The 11,047-nt window shown below is 37.0% G+C and overlaps 1 pseudogene; it reads right to left on the bottom strand.

The window, feature by feature from the left end:
• Positions 1-2,798: 2,798 nt before the first annotated feature.
• LOC145548110 (E3 ubiquitin/ISG15 ligase TRIM25-like) lies at positions 2,799-10,419 on the bottom strand (annotated as a pseudogene).
• Between the last annotated feature and the right edge of the window lie 628 nt (positions 10,420-11,047).

Below are 11,047 nucleotides of genomic sequence, written 5' to 3' on the forward strand. Positions count from 1 at the left end.
TGTTAAGCCATAAAGGCAAAAAGTTAATAGTTATGCTTATGTTTCATTCCGTGCAGCCTGCTCACGTCTCAGTGGTAAGCAGTGTGGTGATATGTTGTAATAAGGGAATGGAGCAACAGCAAATGAGAGTGACAGACCTGAGTGCAAGAGTGTTTTGCATACTTTCACCTTTGATTTACCTTATAATTTCCATTGGGTTTACCTTCAATAACTGAGTCACTAAGCCAATCTTTTAAATTGGATTTCTGCATAAACTAGCTTTCCCTGCAGATTGGTATCCCTCGCAACTCCCCTATTACAATTTCATTCCAACCTCATCCACTATTAGCCTCCCTTCCACATCCCCACCTTCACTGCTGCAGCGAGAAGATTAGCCATTAAGAAAAAAAAATCTAAAACTCAATATTTTGACAATGTTTTACTGGGCTTGCTTTTACCAATTTATTCTGTTTTTCATAGTAATACGGGGCTCCTTTCCCCCACTTACTTTTGAGGTGGGAGTTGGCATGGTGGACAGGTGCTTTCAGCTGAAGTAACACAATCAATAAGAGGGTTGTTGGAGAACAGAAAAATGAAGGAAAAGCAATCACGAAATACATTTCATATTTGCTTGATTTATTTTCTTTCAGATTCAGGAACAGTGCAAGGAAAATAAGAATTTACTATTTTTGGTTGCCATATAATACCATACAGCCATGCAAAAAGTCATAAATCATGGCTGCTGTCTTATGCGTAGTGTCCAGTTTGTTAGAAGAGCTAAATGTTTATTTGCAAATGCAGTTACCGGCCACTATCTCTTGTGTCTTCAGCAAATGATCTGAAAAGATACTCAAAGAACAACATCTGCACTGACAAAAATGCATTGTTGATGTGGGAGGATATTCATTTGATACAAGGTTATAAAAGGCAATATTGGTTAAAATAACTGCTTGTGATAATCAAACTAGGTAAAACACTGAACCTTGGAACAGATTACACTCTAAAAAAAAACTTCTCTAATTTACGGTAAAATACCGGCAGGTGTGGTAAAATTCTGTGGTTGCCAGAATGTTCAGAGGAATTATTTGCCATTAAGTTTTAAATTGAGTATAACCTATGATACTCTAAATCAGTAATAAACCTGATGTTTATCCAGGCTAAAGATATCTAAGGACTCAAGTTCATAATAAAGAAATAAGGACACATCTAATCCCAGCTCACAGTCCAGACCTTGCCTTAGGTCAGCCTCAGATAGATCTGCTGTTCAACTGAATGATCCTTGACCTCACAGTCTCTGATACTTTCAGGTGAATATATCCACCAGCTCAAGTCCCTCTTGTGGTTCACAGCACAGCCCATCTGTTTCTAACACTGCCTGCATGAAGACTCGATCCATTTAAGGTAACTATAGTGGTGTTGGTTTTTACTTACACAGTTATTGTGAATAATGGATGTCACAAAAGTTCTGTGTTGACATTAGGGCCAGTCGAAAGTATATGAAAAAGAAAAAGTTGAGCATCACTGATGAGTTTCAAGTCACTACGTGTGACTCCTAAAGAAAGTAGATTGTTGGTAACATTAACAAAAATAAAGAAAAAAATAGATTTTGATGCTTTTGACTTCATTTACTCGTTTATTTGCTCTGCTTGAAGATAAAAGTTAGGTGACTCTTGCAACAAAGTAAGAGTTTGTGGATCATTACTTACCTTGCTCCTGTATCATGAAGAAATAATGCAGGTCTTAAGGCGAAGGAAGCTCCAACCCAGGTTTTACAACTAATAAAGAAGCCACTGTGTGTACATTTTAACACTGCACAGGTACAGACATACTATGGTGTTTCACATCTGTTAGTATTAAAGCAAACTACATCAACAGATATATATGTCCTCCCTCTGTAATTGATGATAAATAGTTTTTTCTATCGGCGAAGGTACTACTCGTGGACCACTTATGAATCACTGTTGCAGTGTTTCGATCTGTTGTGCTGAACACACCCGTCTTAAAACAGAGACTTTTACCTGTTTTGTTCTACACAACAGTGGAAATTAATAGCAGCAAGAGAGCTATAGAGGAGTGTCTGGGCAAGCCCTAAATCTTATGACTGAGAATAATAATAACAGTGCAAGTCCTTTGTCAGAAGCGATTATTCAAGGGCTACAACTTCAATGCATGCAGTCAATAAAAGGCTCCAACACTTGAACAAATTGAGTAGAAGGCCAGGATTGTATTTGTATGGGTGTAGTGCAAAGCTGTCTTCTTGTTATTTAGCACAACTGGTAGTTATGATGGTGAACAAAAGAAAAGGTGAAGGAATGGTAAGCTGCATAGCCATGCCCTTCCCAGGGGAAACCATCTCTCCTCCAGCACTGCAGCCTTTGACCTGTGAAGTCTAATTAGACAGCTTCTATACTTTTATATGGAAAAGCAAGAGAAATGCAGACCCAAGAATATGCAGATAAGGAATGCACCACAGGCAGCTTTAGTCCCTCTGTAGTCCAAGTCAAGGTCTTCCATGCAGCTGCAATGTATAAACTCTCATAGTCAGCAAATACCCAGTGCACAGTGAGTGTTTAAGTTGTAATTATAGAGGAATGCAATTTGTTGAAACACTTTCTCCAACTTAAAACCCATTTTTAAGCAGAGAAACCACCTTCCAAACAATCTTATTTAGACAGATTTCAGATAGTGTACTTGCAAAATGATTCATGTTAGTATCCTGAATGTGTTCTGCTAAAGTGTGAATACTTGAAACACTATAGAAAACAAAACCAGAACAAATGATGAGTGACAAGTGGATTTTTTTTTGTTGCTTTATTTGCACATTCAGTCTACATACAAACCAGGGTATTTGGTGAGAGAATTAGATATTTAATAAATGCTTCTCAAAATGGAGATTTTAGAAATAGCTTGTAGTGTATACCTATGAACTAGATATTTAAAATACCAAGTTCATATGTGCCTTTTAATTAGAAACAATGACAGGAATGTTCACCACCACTTTAATGGAACTACTTTTATTTTCACATCTGCCTCAATTTATCCTTATGAATGACTGATAAAAAAGGGTAAAAAGTGTCAGAGAAATAAACAAGCTAAAACTTTTGGAAAACCTTTATATTGGCAAAGATGGCTGTACGCGGCATCTCTTTGAAAGAGCTGACTTCTATTGAAGACACCTGAATCTTTGACTGCTCCTGCTTAGCTCTGTGCATTAATTTTAATAATAATGCATTGTATTTGTTAGTGCCTTTCAAGACACTCAAGGACAGTTTACATAAACATATATAGGAAAATGCACTAGAAATGAAAACAGTTGTTGAGGACCAAGAAAAAATAAGGAAACAAGATAGAGAGATAGATAACTGACTTTAGTAAGTGTTCTTTCAAATCATAGTGAAAATGCTCAAGAACCACCAGCGAAAATGTTTTCTCTACTCCAAATCAAACACGACATCTTGTTCGTTATCTCAATTCACATAATAACCAATTTTCAAACAAGTGACACACAACATACCAATCTCAGCGGCTCGAGTACACAGATTATCTTCCAGTTGTTGAGAATTATACATGCGCAGCTTCATGTGCCTTGACAACAGTATTTACATTGTCTTTATTGCTCTCTATCTCTACATAAATCATCATTATATTCAGAATTAATACAGTTGCAGCACTGCTCGTTCCTTTTAACTTAAAGTTTCAATGTGTTTTCAGTGTACTGCTGCTTGTACCTTGGGGTCTGTATTAAACCAGCAGTGCTTCAATTTGCTTAATGTTTCTCAAAAATATTTAAAATTGCAAATTTTCCATTAGGTTGTCACTTCTTCTCTTCTAGTGTAGCTCATTTTATGTGCAGGTTCCCACCAAATACACTTAATCCTTTGAAAATAAGCACATGAATCCACACCCAAGATGTATTAAGCAGTATTGCAAACTTGCATACTGCTTTTATTAATAATCGCTCTTTTAGTTGCCAGCAATTATGACGGAATATCCCACTGACATATTTTATTCGGTTCTCGAATCATATTCATGATAAATAAGTGGAATCTCTATGAAGCTGCACCAGATGCTAAATGTTAGTGACATTCATGTAATCCCTATGTATTGTCTAAATTTAATTAAGGGGATTATTTATAAAGATTTCATATCTCCATTAAATTCAAAAGCTCTAGTTTCTCTTTCATTTCATAAAAGAACATTTGTCTAAATTCCAAGGTGTTAAGGACCAGGCATGAAGTTGATGAGTTTGTTCTCAAATTTTATATACCGAATTATACTCTAATATATTGTGATCTAAAATATTATCAGAAACAGAACATATTTTCCGTTAATAAGTTTCTGACCAAATTTTTGTTTACGTCATAGAGTTAAGTTTGTTTTTGCTTCATTCTTTCGCAATATCTTAACATTCTTTCTCTGGCAGCTCTTCAGCTTTGATCTTGTATTTATTCCCCTCAACTATGGTACCAGCTGGAATGTCAACTATAAATTGGTGAACACAGTCGGTCGGTAACAACAGTTTGTGTCTCTCAGAGCTGACAGAAATGCTTGCAAGCCTTGACAAGCAGCACTAGGAGGACAGAGTCATTTATTTTTCCTTCAGTGGTTGTAAACACAACACATAGTCGCCTTAAATAAGTGAACTTCACAACTCAACTGCTGTTGAAAGCATTGCTAGGGGTATGTTGGTTATCTTGTTTCCAAGAGAAGCCGTAGCTCTGCTATCTGAGTGGAGTGTAGCAAGTTGTGCTCTCAAAGGGCTATAAAAACTTGGTCAATCATTCTTCTGATGTCTCATATATCATTTTACCATGAAGTTGGCTTTCAATGCTTTGCAGTGTTTGAAACAGATGTGATAGTTTTTGTCAAATTTTAAGATCCGATTTAAAAACTGAACCCATCATGCCTGGTTTGGCCTCACTCCACTGGTTGCCTGTGCATTGTCAGGTTTATTTTAAATTTCCTATTTTAATTTGTAAACGTTGCATGATTTTGCCCCACAGTACCATTATAACTTTCTGTAATCCCGCTTACCTTCTCAGTCCCTCAGGTAGGTGAAACAGCAGCTCCTACAGATACGAAGGTCTAGGAGGAAGTTCTTCAATGAAGATAACTTACATTTGTATCTTGGAGACGCTTCCATGCTCTCAAGACTTATCTTAATCCCTTTTTTTTTTTTTTGGCTTCCAACATCAATGATATTTAGTTTGACCTTGTTTGTTTTAATAGACTACATTGTGTTTAATCTTTTGTTATCCTCATGTTCCATTCTGCTTTCTTCATTTAATGTTTGTTTAGTGTCAGTAGAACATAATTGAACTAAAATCTTGGTGTTTGAGCATCATCTATTTTACCTGGACTATTCATGAAATCAAAATGAAAAAGTTTGAGGAAGCTACAGACCAGTGGCACCCACAGAGGTGATTATGAGGATCATGATGAAAAACAGATGAGGAAGAAAAGCAGGCCATGCGGGTATCTCTGGCAATAAATGTGAGGCAATAATGGCATGGCATTGATTGACATTTTACTGTTGCTGTTTAATGATAATAATATGCTTTCAAGTTTGGCATGGAAATGACTTCATGATCATATAATGACAGCTCTATAGCTGTCAGGGTTCTGTGTGGTGGATAACATCTTTATTGTTTTCCATCATTGTGTGCTGACAGGGCTTTGACTTAAAATAAAAAAAAGTTTCCTTCTGGGTGTGTTTGATGTATGATTACTGGTCACGGTTGCTCAAACTTGTGGCTGCGTTTTGTTTCCTCTAGTGCCTTAATTGTTTCTGATACCACACATATTTAACATACCTCCTTTTTATTGCAACAACATTTCAACTATTTTTTATTCAAACATGCACAGAAGGTAAAACATAGCTTTGGGAGATGATATGTTTCAACATATGTTGTGTATTGTAAGGCCAGCCATCTAATTTAGTTGACTGATGTCCATTCATGTGTAAAAAAAATAAAACAAAAAAGACACTCAGTTCAGTTCAAATCTAGACAAACTTGATATTTGCATATTGCTTCTGATGACAGCCAATTACAAACAGAAACGATTTGTTCTTTTTTATTCTGTGGTTGTTATTGAAACTGCCAGCCAAGGTATGAATGCATATTCATGACTGCGATATGTACAGGCCATTAGTGATGTGTGTGAGAGCACTCCGAGTTCCAAACAAGTGATACCATTAAACAGAGCATGAATGTCCCTGACTAAGAAAACAGACTCTCATATGGTTCTGAAAAAGAATTGAATGAAAATGAATCAGAACATTTCCCATTAAAGCAGTAATTCATTTAAAAATGCATGGGTTTTTATACTTTTTAACAAAAGAAGGTAAACAGTTTTTGCATTCTACAGCCAGTGTGAAGTTTTGTAAAAGCAAATGAGCACTTTTCATCTCAAAATATATTTTTATTTCTAACTTTTCTTAAAGCTTCCAGCTTATAGTTATGTTTGGCCCCACATACATAATACAATACATCCAAAACATACATACATCCAATGATGGGTTCATCATGGTCATTGTTCATTATCCAACTGTAAGATACATATATTTATATTAAATGAATATGATCTCATTAAGTTTTTTTTTTTTTTTAAAGAGGCCTGCACCTTCATTATTGTAGATATAAGTATCTTCACTCTGATCATTTTTCCACATTCCCACAAAAACCGTAGTGAATAAACGTTTTTTTTGTTTGTTTTTTTAAAGAAGTGTACTCTGGATGCCACAATCATAAGTAAATCATAAGCAATAATAACAAGTATTCCTTTTGAAATAAAAGATCTCTTACTCTTCTCAATCAGGCTTTTAACAACATTGGGTCTTCATTGGCAAGGCTTTGTTGATATCAGACTGAATTGCGTTGCATCACCTTCTGTCTTGTTTTACAGGATCTCAGTTCTGTGTGTCATACAGTTGATAGTAACAACCTGACAGTTTGGAGATTTTTCAGCACTGTTGTTTAGGTTTTATGTAGCAGACTGGGTCTGTTTTGTGTCTTGTGGTGTAAATCAAGGCAAGCAAAGTCCGTATTTGAGATCTCTCATGGGTCTCTGATCGGAACAATTTTATTTAACATCTCTATGATCTCATTACCTCACATTATACTGCACTAAAATATCAACTTTATATTTCTGTGTCAGCATCACTCGGACAGCGCACTACAGTCTGAGTGATTGTGTCTAAATGACTTTATGACTGAACATTTCCTCTATCCCAATACAGAAAAATAGTAGTCATTGTTTTTGGTTCCCAGGACCAAATATTTCAAGATTAGAAATGAAAAACGGAACTGCACTCAAACGGGGTGAAGACTACGGTGCATGCAAAACTCCGAGCTGCTATGATGGTCTGTGATCTAAACTAAATCTCTGGCACCTGCTGCTCACCCAAAATGCTGATGTCAGGATCTTGACCAACATCAAGAAAATTAATTGCATTAACAGTCTCTAAATCACTGCCCTGGCTTTCTACTTTTCAAAGAACATAATTTAGGACCTTAATGGTTTATAAACGCAGTGAAAGGTCTTGGAGCCTTTACAGTTGTGGATCAGGTATGAACCACATAGGACCTTTGGGTCTTTAGAAACATTTCCAATATGCCAAATAAAGGTTGACTTTAATAAATTGTCTTACTTCATAAATGTAATTGTTTGACAACTGTTTTTTTTTTTTCCATTATTTACTTACGTTATCTTTTACTCAAGTGAAAATTTGATAGATCATTTTAAATATTTAATGGCCAAAAAACTGTTTACTGTACTGTATACTGTCTAAAAAGTTTGATAGGGGTGTTGAGTTTTTACCATCAGGATTAGGACCAGGACTGAAGAATGGATACATTTTCTCAGAGAGCAGGGGGCAGCAAAAAGTGTGAAGACAACCTGAAGTATTTACATCATAAAATGAGACGACATCCTCCACAAAATCCACAAACATCCCCACTTTTTTAGGTTGTGGAAAACAAAAAAATTCTTTGCAAGTGCCATCAAAAGCCTTGAACTTATTTCTTCAGAACCCTATGGTCCAGTAGCCATTTTCAGGGCTCAGTTGGATTGGTTCGTCCCTGTCAACTGACTCTCTGGCAACACCTAGAGTCCAGTGATTTTTTCCTCAAACTCTAACCTCAAAGTAAAATCTGCCTGAAGAGAATCCCTGTTTTCCTAAAACATTGTGGTAAAGTGTGAACCTTTTGGGAACTTTTGTAGATTTTTTTATTGCCTGACAGCAGTGAACACGCTTTTCATCATCAGACAGAATCAGTGCAGGATGTACTGTGTCAGGATCAAGGGTCACATCCACTGCATATTGCTGGACTCTTCTGAGCTCAGCCTCATTGTAGAATTTCTTTGTCGTCGCCTCCATCTGGCTCATAAAATTCACTACATTCTCATCGTATGAAGGTGGATGGATGCTGATCTCTGTCCAGTTCTTGGTGGGTAGAGCAGCTTTTAGGGACTAGAAACTCTGGAGGAGGCTGAAGTAGTCTTCAGATTGTGAGAGTTTCTTCACCTCAGAGCTCTTCTTCATTGACTCGGAGATTTCCTGTTCCAGGTCTTTGATGAAGACTTCAGCTTGTTTCTCTGTAGTTTTCTCTTCTATCTCGTTTATTAGCTCCTCTAAGGCTTTCTCAACAGACTCCTTCAGAGCAGTGAACACCTAAACACCTCCTGCTTTCTCTCTATCTGCAGCATCTTTACAAACTTTTATCGCCTCTTTGATCTCTTGAACTTTCAGTCTATTAGTCTGGATTTTCTTCTTAAGTTCAGGTTCCATCTTTTCAGCTCTACCCTAACTGCTTCATATTGGTGGCTAAGAGGAACAAACCGGTGACTCTCGTGGACTAAAACCGAGCAGAGGGAGCAGATACATGTCTGGTCAGTCTTGCAGAACAGTTCCAGAGGTTTATCATGCTTCTTACACAACATTTCTTCTAGGTTTTTCACAGGCTCCATCAGCTGATGTTTCTTCAGTCTTGGTGCTGTCAGGTGAGGCTCTAGATGCGTCTCACAGTAGGAGAGCAGACACACCAGGCAGGATTTCAGGGCTTTCAGTTTGGTTCCAGAGCACAGCTCACAGGGAATTTCTCCTGGTTTGGCAGCTTGTTGCTCTGAGCTGCTGCCACTCGCTTTCTGCTGGGCTTTAAGTATGAACTGAGCAACCATCTCGCGGATGAAGGTGTTGATTTCTAGCTCAGGTCTTGCACCAAAGTCCCTCTTACACAGTGGACACTGAGAACAGTGATTTACATCCCAATGCTGGGTAATGCAGTTCTTGCAGAAGTTGTGTCCACATGGTGTGGTGAGTGGATCTTTGAACAGATCCAAACAGATGGAGCACAGAAACTGCTCTTCAGAGAGGAGACAGCTTGCAGATGACATGCTTGCAGTCTGAGTGATTAAGAAAAAGAAATGCTGACATTAATGAATTAGATGATACGCAAAAATATATATTACAATATGTATAGACCACACTTAGTTAAAAAATATGATTTTTGGAGTTGACACTGCAGTCAGTAAACAAATTTCAAGTTTTCCAGGTGAGCAAAATGTTTTATGCAAAGCTGCAAAACACTGAGCTCCTTAAAACTGGTTATTCTGGATTCTCTCTGCTTTACGGTATTTTAAGTCTTTCATTCACTCCTTTACCATGGACATTATTAGAATATTATATTGTATAAAACATGTCAAGCTCCAAATAAAAGTCTTTTTTTTCTGGTTTGCAGCTATTTAGCTTTTTTATTGTGAAACAGCTAAAATATTGATCAATAAACAGTTATAAGAAGCTGAAATGCAATCACACACTTCAGTTACTTTACTCCTGATTGCTCTACATGAGCTACCTTCGTCACCGTATTTGTGTGTAAATCAGCCTATTTTTGTTGTAATCAGAATCAGAGAGGCAAATCGACAGGACATGATCAGAGAGCCACTAATAATTAGTGTCATGGATATTCAATCAACCAATCAATGTGATGATATGGACTCACCAAAGTCTGTAGAACTAAACCTGATGGACACCGTTGGCTCTTTTCTCAGACAGAAAGACAAAGCTGAATTTGCTGCTGCTGCTTCTTTCACAATTTTAAGTTTCATTTCTGGAGTCAGGTGTCAGAACTGTTGCTCTTCGTAATGTTTACAGAGTTCTCATGCAACCGCAGAGTTATGTGATGAGTAACAGCCACATAATAGCGGGAGGAGGAGCTGTGATGGTAACTTAGAATGGAGTGATAATTAAATATAATTTTGACTCCCCATTACACCGGAAAAAAAAAAAAAAACTGCCATTATACTTTTGAGTAGCACTGAAGCTGCTCCCAGTAGAACAGGAATAGTTAAAGGCTTCCATGCTAGTACACAACTGACCAGATTTCAAAGTTAAAGCTATAAGTAGAACTCCTGGAAATAATAGCCTGTGATATTTTTCACAATCACAATTTAAACCTACATATTTCGTCTAGGTTTACATCCTGGCAAAATTCTCATTAGTGAACCATGTAAAGAATTTTTGGGTGTATTCCTGAATTAAATTCTCACTTGGAAGAAAATATTGATCTGAAGAAAAAAACAGGCAGAGGACAAGGTAGAATCACCACTTCCTTGTTGACCATCAGGCATCAAGTATAGGCACTGGATACACCTCACTAAGATTTTAAAGGGTGTGTCAAGGAATCCGTGAGGTTTGTGTTGTTATAAGTGAGTGATGTCACTGATGATGGTAGGAGCCGCACAGGTTCACCAAGAGGTTCAGTGATTCAGTAGTTTCACTCGCATGTCATGGGTTAATGTTGGTTTGTGTTTGACACAGAGGTACATTTAAAATCTGTGAAAGGGATTTTTTTTTCTTTTCCGGGAATATAAAATCGGATCCAGGGCTTTTGCAAGGCCTTAACCATACATAAATAGATCCAGTTTTCCCATACTAGGTCTTATTTTAATGGAAGTGAGGTCTTAAATTTGGATATTTATTTATCTATTGCTTCTTCCACTTACTTTTTTGATTTAGAGAGATTCGATATTAATTTATTTCATGCACTTTAGTTCTGGCTGAGGA

The sequence above is a fragment of the Poecilia reticulata genome, chromosome 17 (genome assembly GCF_904066995.2).
Source record: "Poecilia reticulata chromosome 17, P_reticulata-male-v2, whole genome shotgun sequence".
In the NCBI taxonomy this organism is placed as follows: domain Eukaryota; kingdom Metazoa; phylum Chordata; class Actinopteri; order Cyprinodontiformes; family Poeciliidae; genus Poecilia; species Poecilia reticulata.